Raw genomic sequence first — 18,298 nt, 5'->3', positions numbered from 1 at the left:
TGATAACAGGACTAACCCTTTGAACAGGGCAGTGGTCCCACTTAGCACAAGTGGCCATCCCTTTGAGAAGGGCAATGGCTCTTGGTAAACAACTTTAAGGGGCCCTCCCTTTGAGAAGGGCAGTGGCCCTGGTAAACAACTTAACAGCCAGGGAAGGGGCGGCCACAGGAGGAGAACAAAATGTTGTAAGAAAACAAAATGGAATGGGGGATAGCTGTTACAGACACACTTTACTATTTTGTAGAATGAATCCATTGATCACAGTCCTTGGTGGGTAATTTAGCTTCCCTCACTCAATGTGAACTGTAAGAGAGAGAACTAAATATATGAGAGGATGAGTTTTTATCTTACCTGTAGCTATGGGACAGGTGTTTAAAATATGCTAAACCAGTTTTTTTTCTTTTTTCTTTTTCTTTTTTCTTTATATTTTTGGTTTCACTTTATTTACATATGCGGAAGAATCATCTGAACACTAATCTGTATCCTCTCCATAGATGCATAACTTCCATTAATGTCAATGAGAATTAGGGGTTCACATGAAGACGAAAATAAACTTGCACAAAATAAATTCTTTTTAATGACATTGTAGTTACAGTGCATCTTCCTGCAGAGCACTAAGTAATACCAAATAATCAAATAAAAAGTAGTTCGGCAACTTTCAGCTTTTAAAATGCCATAAATAACTTTATTTATTAAAGCAAAATCATCCTTCAGCTAGCCCATTGTTACTAGAGACTGGTGTAAACTAGAGCCTTAATCTTGAACTCATCATATAGACAAGCAAACTTGGGAACAATTAGGATCTGGATCCAGATCCTAACCTCACTATTCATCTCTAATACTCAGGAAACATGTGCCCTGTAACTGTAGTGTCTAGAGCACACAGTAAAATTGTCCCAAGAAATCATCCCTATTAGGCAAACTCTCGTCTTTAGAGATCACAGCAAAATGCCCTGAATACAATTCTTTTTTCCATATTAGAAGATCACCACGGTTACATAACCAGTTTTCATGAGCCTGTGAGTGATTTTTTAACATAAGATTCACTGTGTAATGTCCCTTATTCTCCTATAACTCCACTGACTTCAATAGACTTACTTCTGATTTTTTTTTATGCGAGAGAAGAATCAGATCCACTAGTTTTGTTCTGATAGAAGCAAGCAATGTGAGGAGGGAACACATTAATATTGTTAGCTCCTCAAGGTTAAATTATTATCTCTTCTCTATGTTACCTGTTCAGATGCAGAAATCATTGCAATGAGGTTATTGAGTTTTGCTGGAGGACTAGGAGTCAGATGGCTGAATGCCATCTTTAAACTTGGGGACCATAGAGTTCAAATATAAACTGTAGTCTTAAGAAGGAAGTAGGTTTTTACTCTTTAAATGAGCTTCAACTCTTTCAAATAACTATTACAAATAATAAACTAGAGTTTGTCAGCTTCTTCAAAGAGGATAGATATTTAGCCCAGAGACTGAATTCCCTTACATCTACTTAAAAGAAATGATCCTATAACTCGAGATGAAAACAGTGCCAGATCTTAGAGATATAGTCTGAAGCAGCTAAGATGAGCAAAAATGAGTGAGCTCCTGGGGTGGAATCCATTAAAGGATTTAAGCATTGCAATGTTGATTTTCACTGTGCCTAAAATGAAGGGGCCTAGAAAACCACAAGAACAACTCTGTGCCAGGCAAACCCCGAGTTAGACACCTAGGCTCCTGAATAGGGAGAGCAAGTCACCTTAGAATGCAAGGTACAAATGCTATCAGGCTAGGGGCAAAGCTGCCTAAGCTAGCCAATGGGAGATGCTTACAGGAGAGAGATGTGTGAAACCTCACCCATCTCACCGAGTTAGGCACCTATTTTTGTTTGTGATCCACAAGAGGGAACCCACCACTGGGAGTCAGACAGCTTAGCTGATTAAGCTGCTCTTTGAGGGAATGAGTTATGTGGAGTGAGGCAGACACCTAAAACAGTAGCAGGAGGAGGAAGAGATGCAGGTGGTGATGATGATGATGCTCACCTTATAACTGGAATGTGGGAGACCCAGGTTCAGTTCTCCTCTCCCCTAGAAGAAGGGGCAAAAGGAAAGTGTCCTAGTCGCTGAGCTGTGGGATAGGCTGATGTGAGGCTTTCTCAATCTCTCTTGATGAAGCTGTTCTACTGTGGATAAATAATGGAGTGACTGGAGCAGGGGACTGGATCTGGGATCTCTGACCCAGGTGGCTGTCCCATCGCTGGACTACAGAGTCATAGTATCTCTCTCTCTCTCTTTGTCCACACCCATCCCCAAAGGACTGCTCCATTGTGAATAAAAACTCAAATAGTCATTAGGTCAAAGAGAGAGAGAGAGAATGAGTATAGCTCAGTGGTGTCTGAAAAGCTGCCTGCAGTGAAAGAATAGGATGAGTAGAAACTCCAGAGCGGACTGCTAGGATGTAGACCACTGACCCCAAATTGGTTGTGAGTTCTATACTTAGATTTCAGCAACCAATTATCAAGTGTAAACTCCTCAAGTACTATAACAGCCTAAACATGAAGTCCGATCTATCTTGCCACCTAAATGAGCATACCTTTGTGATAGTCCCTTACACCAAGAATTACAGCAATATTCAGTTTACTCCCAGTTCCAAAGAACCAGTCACTTACCCCAGGTCAATTGCACGTTAAATTTTACACCAACAACAAAGCTTGTAACCAAGCCTGTGATAAACTATATAAAGATTTATTAAATCAGAAAAGGAAATTAGAGAGTTATTTACAAAGTTAAAGTTGGTAAACATATATGCACAAATGAGTTACAAACTAAAGTTTCAGAAATAGAAGCTTCTTTAATAAGCAAGCTCTATGTGACCTTTAGAGCTAACCCAAGCAAAGCATCTCTTGCTTATGGCTAGTAAGCCTTGCCTCCTGACTCCAAGCAACATAGATATACAGTGTCGTCTTGTTAGGGGTTTTTAATTCCCTTCCTCCCTTGTGGTCTGATCTGCAAAAACTCAGTTGATAGAAGGAATCCACTTGCATGACTCATCTTCACGGGAAGGGGGAGGGCAGAACAACCAACACGTTTTGTCCTCTTTAACATCCCACAAAAGTCCATCTGGCATTGATGGATCTTTCCTGTTGGGCAGGACAAAACACCTTTTGTTGGAGATCAGCACTTCTCATTAGTTAATGTCTCTCCTGTCTCATGATTTACAAAGTTGCAGAAGCTCTCAATACAACTATTCAAATACTACCTTACAATATCAGATACATAAACACAGAAATAATCTGTTCATCAGTTACAGATTTATTCAGTGGGGTTGCTGCATTTCCACAAGCTCAAAAGAGCCTTATTTAAACCTCACAACATCCCTTCAAGGGAAATAAATAACTAAATAAATAAATATATTTCTGTTATTACAGATGAGAAAATGGAGGTGCAACGTGGCTAAGTTAGTTGCCCCAGATGATACAGATAATAAGTGAGATGGATGGGAATAAATTGGTGAGAAGGGACTGCCAGACCATCAGCTTTAACCACCATGCAAACTGACACAGCAGCCAAATTGTCTTAGAACTGGAGGCCAGAGTTCAGTGTACAAAACATGCATATGCACAAGACATGCACATTTGTGCATTCCAAGTCCTACAGTTGTTGATTTGGGATAGGATTTGGGAAAGTGTGCCACAGCTGGCTAATCAGATGTATAACTGTAATTTTGCTAAATGCATGTGCAGATATGGTTTAAAAGGTTAAAAAACAGAAGAGTTATTTAATAGAAATAACTTTGAAATTTTAATTTTGTATTTCACAAGGTTCAAAATGAAATCTATTTTCTACTTTTCACTAAATAGTCCACATTTTTAGGTTTTTTATCAACATTTTTATCAAAAAAATTATTGCATTTTTTCCATCAAAATCATTTTCTAAAGCATGGGGTTCAGTAAATGAAATGTCTGAGAAAATTTTTTGCTAATTTTCCAAACACAGTACTGCTAATCAAAGATTTGAAGCCCACCGAGACAAGGTCCTTATTTTAGTGACATACCACAAAGCTGAATTTCCATGATGCACTAGTCCTACACCGAACAACTTCATACGAACCATTTCATTGTTCTTCTTCAAATGAGAAATTGATTGCAGTCCTTCTTCAGAAATATTACCCTCTAGAACTAGGGTCAAGGTAAAAGGAAATAAAGAATTTAACAAACAGCCATTATTTATTGGCCATTTCTATTTCTCCCATAATATGAAACATTGACAAAATACTGAGTATTAAATTAGAAACATCCTATGCAGACTTGTGTTTATCAGGTACCTGTTTAATGTTGGAATATTAGGAACAAGCAGCATATTTTCTTTTGAGAAGGCAAATTCTGAACTTTATTTAACTGTGACATAATGAAGACATTTCTCTTCTAAAATTCTGTTATTTCTAGTAAAACTGCATTCAGACATGTGTCACATCAATCTTCTGGCTTCCTACCCATGATAGGTTTTCTATTATAGTAATATAAATTAGAAAGTATAGAGCTGATTTAAAATTATTCATTTGTACATGGTTACTTCCAGTTAATTTTGACTGCCTCTCTCATGTGCCTTTTCTTATTTTGGTTGCTTATTCATCTTTGCAGTTTAATATTCTTTTATTGCTACATTGGTTCACCAATAAAAGACTAGCATTGTAGGTAGCGCTGTCTTTTCTATGTAATAAAATGAAGTAGGGAAGGTACTGCGGTTAGGAGTTTCTAGATGACAAAAGTCCTTCCACTCTTTTCAATAGCCTAATTGCCCCTACACACTTTTACCCACAGATGCTCAGACCAGATGGAGCAAACAATGTGGATCATGTTGCTGTCACGGAGTCACCGGGCGATGCTCTGGAACTGCTCCCCACAAAGCCTGTCAGGACTTTGGGGAGCCTCCTCTCCCTTGGAGCAGACTTGTTCAGGGCAAGAAGCTCACACGTCTTCACCTCCTGGGTCTCTCCTTGGAGCATTCAGCATCCTCTGCCCCTCCGTGGGCTTCCCACAGCGAGCCCACCCAGGCGGGGTCCTGGGGAAGCCACAGGGTTCTGCACCCCCACTTTGCAGTCAGACGTGACTCTCAGCCAGCAAAACAGAGGTTTATTCGATGACAGGAACAGGGTCTAAAACAGAGCTTGTAGATACAGCGAACCGGACCCCTCGGCCGGGTCCATTCTGGGGGGCAGTGAGCCAGACCCCCAGGTCTGCACTTCACTCCTCGTCCCCAGCCAGCTCCAGACTAACCACCCCCTCCAGCCCCTCCTCTCTGCTCAGCCCCTTTCCCGGGCCAGGAGGTCACCTGATCTCTTTGTCTCCAACACCTTCAGTTGGCACCTTTGCAGAGGAGGGGCCCAGGCCATCAGTTGCTAGGAGACAGAGGGTCAGGCATTTAGGTGCACTGGCCCTTTGCTCTACCAGATACTTAAGAACTGCCATGGGGACACTGAGAGCACCAACACAGTATTCAGAGAAAACATTAAGAACATTCCTAGTTCATCACAGTTGCAATAGATGTTTTCTTTGGCATATTGTTATTAATAAGAACATATTTATGACCGGGCTAATAATATGCCACATTACTTGCAAGAATCTCCTCTTAGTCATTCCAAACCCTTTTGTATTTTTCCAGCTAAAAGACATAATGAAATGGGATGGGCCCAATGACAGGAGGGTTTTCATATGGTATCAACACAAATGAAAAATCCAAGGTTCAGCAATATACCTCGAGAGATTCTTAACCAACAGTTAGTCCTCACAATTGCCAGTTCTAATGCATATTGATAGACCATGACACAGCTGTGCTTCAAGTAGAAGGTGTGGGCACATATAACACATCTAGGCCAATCATCTCACAGAAGGAGGGCAGCAAACTGGGATTCTGTGAGGCTTAATTAATAACTGTTGGTAAAGTGCTATGAGATAGCTGATGCAGGGTTCAAACTAGTATTATTACAAGCAATACTGGGAGAAAATTGATGACAGCATGAATTATGAGCTCTCAATAAAGGAAGTTTAATGGCAGTCATGATAGATAATCTCCTGTTATGAAAGGTATTATTGTAATAACAATGAGACAGGAGAGCGATTGCTGCTTTTAATATTTTATATTACTAAATGTTTTTAATGGTGTTTTAGTACTGAGCATACTGGGGGTCCAGGGTTTCTAAAATGAGCTAGACTGCCTGCTGAAAAAGAAACCGGGCAGGTAAGATTTCACTAGAGGATTTCATTACAGGGGTTGCTGTTGGGAGATAATTGACCACAGTGTGTAATGGCTCAAGAGGGACAATAGAAATAATGGCCTTAGAATTTTTTAGCTTTCTGACAGCCTGCATTTACTGTGGGCTTATCATTCAACTGAAACAACTGTTTTCTCCAGCATGCTTTGCTCTTACTTTTACGAATCCATCCCTAATCTTTAGAACTGCCTAGATGAGTTCCACCATCACTGTGATGCTCTAGTATCTTGTCAGCTTCTAAAACAAGCAGAGTGGATGGTAACCTATAGCTTATTGCAGAAATGTTTCATATTCTAATCATTTTCAGGATAGCTGGCATCATTATGGCTATACAACTTTCTTTTCAACATCCAGAACTGATATTATAGACTGCATAATTCTCAGGCCACTTTAAGACGCAGACACACTTTGGAGGAAACAACTGTAAGTCTTCTTGGCTGGTATTGACAGCGCAGAGCTGCAGATACAGCTGGGGTGGAGGAAAATGTTTATAGGAACCTGAACTATTGGTTTGGGGGATGGAGGAAATGAGGATCAGAAAAGAAAGCTATAATGTTAAATCATTCAACCACACTTGAATAGATTTAACGAGTCTAAATCACTACTTTAGTAACTCTGAATATTTCTTTGGCCTATTTTCTTTGGCTGATCTGAGTGAGCCAGGATACAAACAACTGAATTCTGCTCTTAAAAACGAAACAGAAAATCACAGGCTACTCACATAAAGATGACTCAGTGATAAAGTCTCCCATCAGCTTTGTCTGCGTTGCAGGCTCTGGACCTCAAAACATGTACTCTGTTAAAAAGAATTAAAAACTAACTACCACAGCTAATAATTAGCAGCTGATAATTTAGCAACTAACGATAAAGCCCCTAATAATACATGGTTTTGAAAGGTACAGATAAAACTTTGAGAATATACAGAATGTAAAAAATAATTCATTTTCTCCACTTACATAATTTACTTGCAGCGTTTTCTGTCATCAGACCAATAGGAAAATACATGTTAATTGGATGATTGACTTATAAATTATTTTACTTGACATGCTAATTGAAGAACTAAGTATAAAGCAACTTTAGTTCAACTAAATGATAGGAAAAAATATTTCAAAAAAACACACTTGCATTGTATAATTTTGTCAGTGATTTTATACTAATTACCACCCATTGTTTTCCTAGACTAGCTGAAATAGATGACAATGCCAAAGACAAAAATCAGTGAATTTTGGAGTCAGGGAGCAAAATCTTTACTTGTTCATTTATTATAACCAAAATTTCAGCTTAAATCTTCAGATTCTAGATAGTACTTGAGAATCTCAGCAAGGGAAAAAAAACACAGCAAACGATGAATTTAGAATGGATACAAATGAGATGGTTTTACCAAGGTCATCTACACTTAATGCTATTTCATAGTGAAATGTTGTACCTCAACAACTAGAGTGTAGTCAATTGTATTGTAATCCACATTGTCCACGTGTAAGATAGAAACTTTCAAATAGGCTAGAAAGGATGGGATTTGCTTTTACGCACCAGGAGCCAGATGTTTTTCCATGATGTAACTCCTTTTGACCTCAATAGATTTACATAAGCTATGCATTTGGCATACGGTTTCTGAAGAAGGTGATTTAATTATTCATAGAGGTAGCTGTGTCATTAGAACTGTAAAATGCTTGTGTAATCTTCTTCCATTGGAGAAAGCTCCTTACAATAATAATATGCTTTTTATATGGTGACAGATTGTCCCTGGTTCTTGCACTTATGCAAGGAGTTTTTCTGCACCACACCACTTCAGACTAAGCCCCACGCAAGGGCCAGCAACAATGAGAGGAATTCAGAGAACATTTCTTTCTTCTACCTCCCAGGGCATATGCCATTCAAAGGGATGGGGAGAAAGATCTGTCAAATGTGACTAATTCCATTTCCCCACCTCCCTAGGCTTCAGATCCTGAGCCAAAACTTCAAAGCACATATTATATAGCTTTTTTGAGAGTGTTAACATAAACCCTGTTGGCCAAGTCTGTTGACCCAGACTGGGAGGCTCACCCTGCTTGCTCCAAAATGCTGTGCAGACGTACCCCAAAAGGCTTCCCATTGTATAACTGCAGATATCAGGTAGATTCACATTTGTGTAGATCTATGTTGCATATTTTATACATGGGGAAACTGAGGCATAGAAACATTAAGGACAATATTTTCAGTCACAGGTACCAAAAATTGGGCACATAAAAACGAATGGCTTCAGTTTTTTCAAATGTGCTACTGGCAGCTGTAGGTGTTCAAAACTTCTGCTAACCAGGATGCTCTTTGGAAGGATCTAAGTGGATCTAAGTGTTTAAACTAGGGCTGTCAATTAATTGCCGTTAACTCACATGATTAACTCAAAAATAATTGATATTAAAAAAAATTAATTGTGATTAATTGCAGTTTTAATCACACTGTTAAGCAATAGAATTGCAAGTAAAATTTATTAAATATTTTTGGCTGTTTTTCCACGTTTTCAAATATATTGATTTCAATTACAACACAGAATACAAAGTGTACAGTGCTCACTTTATATTATTATTTTTATTACTGATATTTGCACTCTAAAAATGTTAAACAAAATAAATAGTGCATTTGAGTTCACCTCATACAGGTACAGTAGTGCGGTCTCCTTACAAATGTAGATTTTTTGTTTGTTACATAACTGCACTCAAAAATAAAACAATGTAAAACTTAACAGCCTACAAGTCCACTCAGTCCTACTTCTTGTTTAGCCAACTGTGAAGACAGACAAGTCTATTTACATTTACAGTACATAATGCTGGCTGCTTATTATTTACAATGTCACCTGAAAGTGAGAACAGACGTTCGCACTTCTGTATCTGGCATTGCAAGGAATTTTTGTGCCAGATATGCTAAGCATTTGTATACACCTTCATGCTTCGGCCACCATTCTGGAGGACATGCTTCCATGCTGATGATGCTCGTTAAAAAGTAATATGTTCATTAAATTTATGACTGAACTATCTGGGGGAGAATTGTATGTTTCCCGCTCTGTTTTACCAGATTCTGCCATATAGTTCATGTTATAGCAGTCTGGCATGAGGACCTAGCACATGATGTTTGTTTTAAAAACACTTTCACTGCAAATTTGACAAAACACAAAGACAATACCAATGTGAGTTCTCTAAAGACAGCTATGGCACTCAACTCAAGGTTTAAGAATCTGAAGTGCCTTCTAAAATATGAGAGGGACTAGGTGTGGAGCATGCTTTCAGAAGTCTTAAAAGAGCAACACTCCAATGTGGAAACTACAGAACCTGAACTACCAAAAATGAAAATGAACCTTCTGCTGGTGACATCTGACTCAGATGATGAAAGCAGTCTGCACTGCTTTGGACTGTTATCGAGCAGAACCTGTCATCAGCATGGACCCATGTCCTCTAGAATGGTGATTGAAGCATGAAGGGACATATGAACCGTTAGGGCACTTGGCATGTGACTCTGACTACAACAGTGGCATGTGAATGCCTGTTCTCACTTTCAGGTGACATTCTAAACAAGAAGTGGGCAGCATTATCTCCTGCAAATGTAAACAAACTTAGTTGTCTGAGCAATTGTCTGAACAAGATGTAGGACTGAGTGGACTTGTAGGCTCTAAAGTTTTATAGTGTTTTATTTTTGAATGCAGTTATTTTTGTACATAATTCTACATTTATAAATTCAACTTTCATGATAAAGAGATTGCACTACAGTACTTACAGTGGGAGAAATGAAAAATATTATTTCTTTAGTTTTTTACAGTGCAAATATTTATAATAAAATAAATATAAACTAGCACTGTACACTTTATATTCAGTGTTGTAATTGAAATCAATAGTTTGAAAATGTAGAAAACATCCCAAATATTTTAAAAATGGTATTCTATTATTGTTTAACAGTGTGATTAACCATGATTATTTTTTTTAAATGCTTCTCAGTCCTAGTTTAAACTTAGCTGGACAAATCTGAAATATTGATCTGTCATTTGACTAAGTCATGTTTGTGGCAGAGCTGGGACTAGAACTCCGATTCCTCACTTCCAGTCATGTGTGTTAAATACAAAAGTGTTGAGTTGTTTTAATTATATTTGCATCATTGTCAACAATAACAAATGATTCTATTATACTAATTCATATTAAATAGATTTTCATTCATAAGAAAAGAAGGGCACTTACTTGGTCATCAGATCATCAAATAAGAGATTCTGTGACTTCACTTTGGTTAAAAAAATAAAAGACACAGTGCCATCTAGAAAACATGTTAGTGCTCGACTTTGTTGACTTCCCTCAACTTAGGAAAACCAAACTGAAGAGCATTGTATATCCCTTAACTACACCACTTCCTCCCCAAAAATCAGCTGATCTCATTGATTGACCATCTACTTTTTAAATCTTTGTTGCTCTTTTCTTTTAAAATGTGTAAGTGAAGGTTTTGCTTCTGAAAGATGTCAGATTGAAAGACCAATGAACTAAAGTCCTCTATTTATCGGTGGGACAGTTCCCTTAGTGGTAGTGTCAGAATATATTATCTTGCCAATGTATCTCAAATTTGACTTGGAGGGACCTTCTGTAATGGCAAGAAGGTAATTTAGTTTCCGTAGCCACTGAGTGCCTGGTCCTTCTGCTGGGACTGTGAATAACAGTACCAATTAGTGCCTATTGTAGTTGTGGATTTTATGAGTGAGGAGATATTAATATATTAAAAACTGGACTGAGAACACCAACATGCTTGACAAAGGCCACAGAGACAGTCATCAGATTGTAAGTCCTGCGGCCTGAAATGGTGGTGTATGTCTACACTGAAATTAGACACCTGCAACTGGTCATGCCAGCTGATGTTTGAACTCATATTGAAGCCCTAGCTCTGGCAAGTGTTAGAGACTGGGCTCCAGCCTGAGGCTTAATGTCTACACTGCAATTAAACAGCCCCTTAGCCTGTTGACATGGACCAGCCACAGGTTTCTAATTGCGGTGAAGACATACCCTTAAAAAAGCAGGGAGTTCACTTCTGTCACCTATTGGTGTAATCGGAGACACAAAACCCAGAGTTGCTTAAGAACGGCAGCAGAACCGGGGCTCCATTGACATTGGCTGGAGAGCAAGGACAGTTGACTGAATAGGCAAGGTCACATTTACCCTTCAGTTTAGTGATGGTTTGAGGAATTTTGGTTAAGTTTTTAATTTGGAGGCCATAACATGCAATTGACCTTGTTGGGAAATACAAGGATAAGACACTATATTGAATGTGCCCGGTTATCCTGATGAGACTGCTCAGGCACAGCTGGGTCCAGGATCCTGGATGGAGGTAACGAGAGAGAGCAAGAAGAAGCATTCCTGCCTGCTGCTAGGAGTGCATGCCTGGTGATTAGGACTCTGATAAGGGTAGGAGATACCACTGATCCTGCCCCAGAACCGAGCTGAGACTGCTGAGCAGTGGGCAGTGCAGAGCAGTGGCAGCTTGATGGCAATAGACAGTGCAAAGCAGCAGGAACAGCTGCTACAGAATAATGGATGGCATAGAGTGACAGCAGCGCCTTTGAGAGGACAGATGGCACAGACCAGCAGCAGAGCTAGACAGCTTAGGTGGAAACCACAGAGGAAGCAGCAGCCTACCCAGGGATTCTGGTACAGTCCTCCCTACCCAGCAATTAAAGCTGAAATCACTCCAGCTGGGTTAGTCCGTAGAACAGCCCAGGCAGCACTGACCTACTAGATTTCTTAGACTTCTCTAGCCCAGGACAGCTGACTTGGAGTGGGAAGTGGTGAAGCATCAAGGACACATCAGCCACTCACACCAGCCAAAGATGGAGGTTGGAATTACTGTTAAAACCTAGGGGAGCTGGATTCTTGCATGATCTAATTTGTTAATTGCTGTTTTTTCCAAATTCATTCTGTTGCCTTCTTTCCCCTCCCCCCACCTCCCAAATAAAGTTCCTTTCGTTGTAATCCTCGATTCAGTGCTTGCAAGTGAGGAAGAATTGCCTATCAGGGACACTCAGGGTAGTCCCAGGTTTCCGGATGGGGGGGGTCAAGCTGGTAGTAGTAATTTTTTTTCAAGGAAATCCCTGAAAATCAAATGCACCCTTTTTTGCTGCCAACACCTGGCAGAAGGGTTACAAGATGTTAACAAGTCAGCTATCTGAGTTGTATTCAAACTGCTGACCTTGAGGTGAAAGGCTCAGGATCCCATTACCAATTTACTGAGCCATCTAACACCCCAGTGCTCCTAATTTCCTGCTGAAAATCTCTGGAAAGAAATAAATCACTGTCCTAGTTATAACGGTCATATGAAGTGACAGGCCTCACTTAGTGTGATCACAATGAAAACTGTAATAATGCTGCTGTTTCCCCAGCAGGTATAATTGAATGATAGAGGGTATGCTATGCTCTAGCAATCTGCCAGCCTGTGGATCTTATCTCTTTGTGTCACTTTCCAAATATTTTCTGAGTCCTCAGGCACATCGGTAATTGCAGTTCTAAAGAGCAAACCCTGGTCAAAATGATATACAGTACTGTAGGTTTCAAATGCCTTTAGAAGGTGGGCATTTTCTAGGACAGCTCTCCTTGGAACCTTGTCTCACCTTTGAGCAACATGGATGGAATTTTTTTAGTTAGATTTCACAATATTAGAATAAAAGTTCACCCAAAAATAGTGCCCAAGGTGCAGAGTTTTAAGGTTAAAAATAAGATTCTTCCAGATGCAAAACTCTCTTGTGTGTCATCCTTAATTTTACCACCAGTCTAGCAGCAGTGGCAGCATTTTAATTAAGTGCAAGACAAGTACAAAAAACTGATTACAAGCAACAAGGAAAAATAGGATTATTCTAATCCAATTGAGACATAATTAAATGCAGAAATCAAAGACTCTTAGTATCACAGAATTTGTTAGAGACTTCAAGTGGATACTCCCACTTCAATCTGATATGCTGCAGATTCTTCAAAAAATCAAGTTTGTTTTTTTTTAAAGGCGTAAGAATGACTACAGGTTGGTTAGCTTCATTCTAACCAATTTACTAAATGAGCAAAAATCCATTAAAAAATACATTAAGAACATAAGAACAGCTGTATTGGGTCAGACCAAAGGTCCATCCAGCCCAGTATCCTGTCTTTTGGCAGTGGCCAATGCCAGGTGCTTCAGAGGGAATGAACAGATCAGGTAATCAAGTGATCCTTCTTCTGATACACATTCCCAGCTTCTGGCAAACATGAGCTAGTCTAATAGCCATTGATAGACCTACTCTATTATACTTCCCGACATCCTCTGGCAAAGAGTTCCACAGCTTGACTGTGCGTTGTGTGAAGAAATACTTCCTTTTGTTTGTTTTAAACCTGATGTCTATTACAGCAAAATATTTTCAGCATGATCATCCTGACATCATCAAAGAAGCCATGATTTTAAAATCTAGATTCCCACTCGTGCTTCAGTAATGATAATCTCAGTTTATTAGTATGATGTCACAGAAACAAAGCATAACTATGTTCAGATATTCATTAATCTTCCAGTTACTGTTCACCCGGAGGCAGATTAAATACTACTGGAGTCAAGCGTAAGGCTGACACAGACTTTACTGGACTTTGAATCAGTTTCTCTGTGTCTTATTCAAAGCCCATTAAAGTAAATAGACTTTATTGACTTCAGTTCACTTTTGATAAGTCCACTATGACGACATTTTAGGCAATATTCTACCCTCTTACACCCAGATATGGACTTTTCTTCAAAAATACATCACTAAAAAAAAAAAACAGCTCAAATGTTTTACAAAATCTCTAGATCTTTTAGGTGAGAATTTCCATGTGGCTCTCAATTAAATATTTTTTGTGTCATGTAAATAGGATTTATTCATCATTGTTAAAACATATATTCCAAAATGAATATACAATTAAAGACAATTTCTGAGGGGTGGTTCCTGTTATAGCCATGGGGTTGAATTTTGGTTTACAGAATTAGGTAAATGTATGGATTTGCCTTAGGACAGAATTATTGGCTATATGACCATCATTTTTGCAGTCCAGTACTAAAGTGAAGGAAGGATGGGTAATTTGCAGGCTCAAGGACTAATTTGAATGCTATGTTCATGTTCACCTTCTGGTTGGCTCTCAACATTTCAAGCAGACACAGCTATAATCTTGTTTTCAAACACTGGTGCTACTGTTTTTGATTGCATCTGATGTAAGAATGTGAGGTACAGCCACATTACTTAATAATTACTCCAAAATGTATTGCAACATTCTGAAATTCTTTCTCTGGCAGTGAAATGCAGAGTGGGAAAGAAATCTCTAATTCTATGCTTCTCTGAATGGAAATACATGCCAGAATGCTTCAGATGTGTGGGATTTGCATTTTTTTCCAGCTTACTTGAGAACATATTTTTAGTATCTGTGGTGGTCAAGTGGGGAATACAAAAAAGGCCATGAAATAATGGCATCTGAGTGCTGTAAATGATAAATCTCTTGAGAGTACCTCTATGAAATGATCACATATTTCAAGTGACCTTTTTCATACAGATGACTCTTGTTGAGATCAAACTATCTTGATGGAACATTGCATTTTTTTTTTAATTTTAAACTCAGACTGGATTGTTCTATTTTCCTCATTAGAAAATGCCCTTTTTACCGTGCACAAAGGAAGTGAGACCTTTTATTCAAATGTGTGAGAAGTCCCCAAAGGGGAAAAATTTGTAATTGTACTTGACTAAATAAAGCTCAAACAGTAAACACCTATTCTGTCATTTAAAAATACAGTGGATCACATTCTCCTCTCTTGCAATAGGTAAGACTTCATAGTAGTCAATGGTAAAACTCCAATTGACTTTAGTGGGCTTTGGATCAGGCCCCATGCCATGAGAATGCAGCAAATAGTTCTGCTTCTGCAAAGATGCATCCGAAGGCTAACGTGGGGAGCAGAAAATTGAGCATATAAAATAATCCAATGTTTCTTTAGAGGCAAAGGTTTGAAAACGTGTTTAATGACTCTGAATAGCAGGCTTTTACTAGCTTTTAAATGGAGTGGACCAAATCAAGTGCAGTCTCACATCCTGCGCAACACCTCTGGAGTCATCAGATTTGTACAGATCAATGGGAGACAATGGGTTTGCACAGGGGGTAAATCAAAGCAGGATTTGGCCCATCTAGTCTTAAATGAAGTTGCATTAGTTTAACTGAGAGGGATATTTGGCCTGATGAAGCTAAGGTAACATGAGATTGTAAATACACTTTATAATATAATAACATTGACTGGACACCAAGCCAGGGGCAGCACATCTTTGCACTGCCCCAGCTGTGGAACTGGGAGAGAACTGACACTAACATCATATCCCGGCCATTTTTTCTCTTTCTTCCAAGGTGGAGGTAAGAGGCTCCAGCCCTTCTGCAATGGCTCAGTGCAGCTAAGTGAGGGCAGAGTCAAGGCTCCATCCACTCCTCATCCCTGCTCACCAACCTGCATGGCATGGGACTAACAGCTGGAAGTGGTGGATGGTCTTTCTCTCTGTTTCTGTGCTGTTACCTAGTACAATGCAGGTAGCCTGCTCAGGGGAATAAACAGCTCCTTTATCTCCTGCATGAGTGCAATGCCAGGATCTGTCCCAGTGTTATTTCTCCCTTTTTTTTCTCTTCACCTACATATTTCAAGTGATGTCTCACATTTGTTGCCATGGAGGCTGGGACAGTGATTAACAACACAATTGGTGTGTATCTGTCTATGGCAGCTTGTGAGGGGAATGGCTGAGATGAATATGTGAAGAGCAATCAACAGTAATTCTTCAGGATTTTATCATTAAATTCATCATGAAACTGAATCTGCAATGACCTGCACAAACATTAGCAGAATAGCACAGTTATACACACAGCATAATGGCATTTTGATAGACTGTCTTTCCTGCAGTTAAGGAGCCTTCCTGGGACTGGACTGCATAATTTACACCATCAACAATGTATTGCCCCACTGTTATTTAAACACTGGGCGCCTTGTCCTGGTAGACTGTGATTAATTGGAATCAGTGTATGTTGATTGAGCTGATTGTCAAATGCCTGTGACCCAGCACATTGCTCACTGTTACAGTCTAATAGCCTCATTATTTATGCTGATTCATCCTTCCTCTTCTGTGGGATGGAACAGGTACCATTTCTTAAAAGATTGTGTGTGTTTTTTTATCAACTTTTTAATAGTACAAAAATAAACTGATGGTTAATAACAAATAAAAAGGCGTTAGTATTTAGTCTTTATTTATGGTTCCAAACGATGATTATTATAGCCTGAGGCTGCATAAACTTTTCTAGGAAATTTCCACAAGGCATAGGAGAGGACCATAATTATTCCTAAGCACCACCCAACTCAGGGCTGTGCACTCCCTGCCCTTCCCCTTGCGTAGATACCAACCCCATTGGATGCCCTCTTTTGGGGTCTGCGAAGAGGGGATGATGCTTCAAAGCAAGTTGACCCGTCTTCTACATGGGACAGGGAGATCTTCATGAAGCGGGTCCCCTCTGTCCATGGATAACTGGACATGAGCATGATCTGGCTCGTGCCTAATGTGAACAACCACTAATTTCAATCAAAGTGATAGTAACTAGTGTAATTGGGAGATGAAAACACTTCACATTTAGGTGGGTGGAAAATAATTAATATTAAAAACAAAAATGTATGAATACAGGAAAATGTTCTATTTTAAAATAATATGACTTACTGTGTGGTGTGAGTCACATGTTCTATACATGTGACTAACCCATAGCATATGTTGGAGAGGTTTTCATCCAGCTGGCATAGCACATTTATAAACGCAAAGAAATTTGACAGATTAACTTCTGGGGGAAGGTATTGCATATTGTCTCCATTTCTCAGTAGATGGAGTTGCATTTTTTGGCACTCTGATGAGACAGAACTGATACAAACCTATTTTAAAGAGCATTTGTTGACTCTAATAGCAGTCCATCCTTGGAACAGATAAGGCCATCAATTTTTTTTACACCTGTGGTACACTCATTTATCTTTGGTGACCTCCAGATTTCAAATGCTAGACATTAGTTTTTTTATTATTACATTATATTATTATTTTAATCCAAGAGCACAGGCTATACCAGCAGAAGGATTTTATCTTTATCATTGATTCTTTTATTATTAATATACAGATTCCCTCACTCCTAGTAACACTGTTTACAATTTTCAATCTATGATACAAATGAAATGAAGTAATTTCATCAGATGTTAAAATACTGCAAAATTAGTAGGCAGTTTTATTATTATAGCATCATAGGAAAATAGTATTGCTGGTGTCTGCTTAAAAGCTATGGAAGTACTTTGTTAGCTGAGGTCATTTTCCCTTTCCTGATGTTTTGCCACAAACATTCCAATATCACCCATGGATGAGACACACCCTCATGATACCGACAATCTCCCTGGAGCCAATAATCTCTTAGCAGCATGTAATGCTAAAGTCAATGTAATTTTTTCTAGCTACCTACCCAATAAATCCATGAATGGAAACATTCTGGGTTGGAACCCGCTAAATTTAACTGATGGCCTCCAATGAACTGTAATTTCTCTAAACTGGAGACATCGCATCAAGCACAACTAGCTCAAGGAAGAAATCAGCACAAGGCTAAATTGTGGCTGTGCCCAAGTACAGGGTTGGGTATTGTTGTGGTGCCCCAGGATTAGAGCAGGAACCAGACTATGCCTGTCATAAACAGATGGTTAAGGGTTAATGTCTCTTTTACCTGTAAAGGATTAATAAGCTCAGTGAACCTGGCTGACACCTGACCAGAGGACCAATGGGGGGACAAGATACTTTCAAATCTTGGTGGAGGGAAGTCTTTGTTTGTGTTGTTTGTTTTGTTTGTTGTTTGCGCTTGGGGCTAAGAGGGACAAGACGTGCACCCCAGGTTTCTCCAATCTTTCTGAATCAGTCTCTCATCTTTCAAAATAGTAAGTACTAGCTAGAAAAGGCGGATTAGTCTTATGTTTGTTTTCTTAACTTGTGAATGTGTATTTTGCTGGAAGTATTTTTACCTCTGTTTGCTGTAACTTG

At 39.1% G+C, this 18,298-nt stretch overlaps 1 long non-coding RNA gene across 1 annotated transcript in view; it reads right to left on the bottom strand.

The window, feature by feature from the left end:
• Positions 1 to 2,423: 2,423 nt before the first annotated feature.
• Positions 2,424 to 18,298, bottom strand: part of LOC142046931 (uncharacterized) — a 22,461-nt gene continuing 6,586 nt past the window's right edge. The window contains exons 2-4 of the long non-coding RNA XR_012656031.1: positions 6,971 to 7,045; positions 4,033 to 4,156; positions 2,424 to 3,118 (exon numbers count right to left, since the gene is read on the bottom strand). This is a non-coding gene — a long non-coding RNA (uncharacterized LOC142046931). The remainder of the gene's footprint in view (positions 3,119 to 4,032; positions 4,157 to 6,970; positions 7,046 to 18,298) is intronic.

Source organism: Chelonoidis abingdonii, chromosome 5, assembly GCF_003597395.2.
Source record: "Chelonoidis abingdonii isolate Lonesome George chromosome 5, CheloAbing_2.0, whole genome shotgun sequence".
In the NCBI taxonomy this organism is placed as follows: Eukaryota; Metazoa; Chordata; order Testudines; family Testudinidae; genus Chelonoidis; species Chelonoidis abingdonii.
Note: the sequence above shows the minus strand (reverse complement) of the source record. Positions and strands in the feature narration are given on the sequence as shown.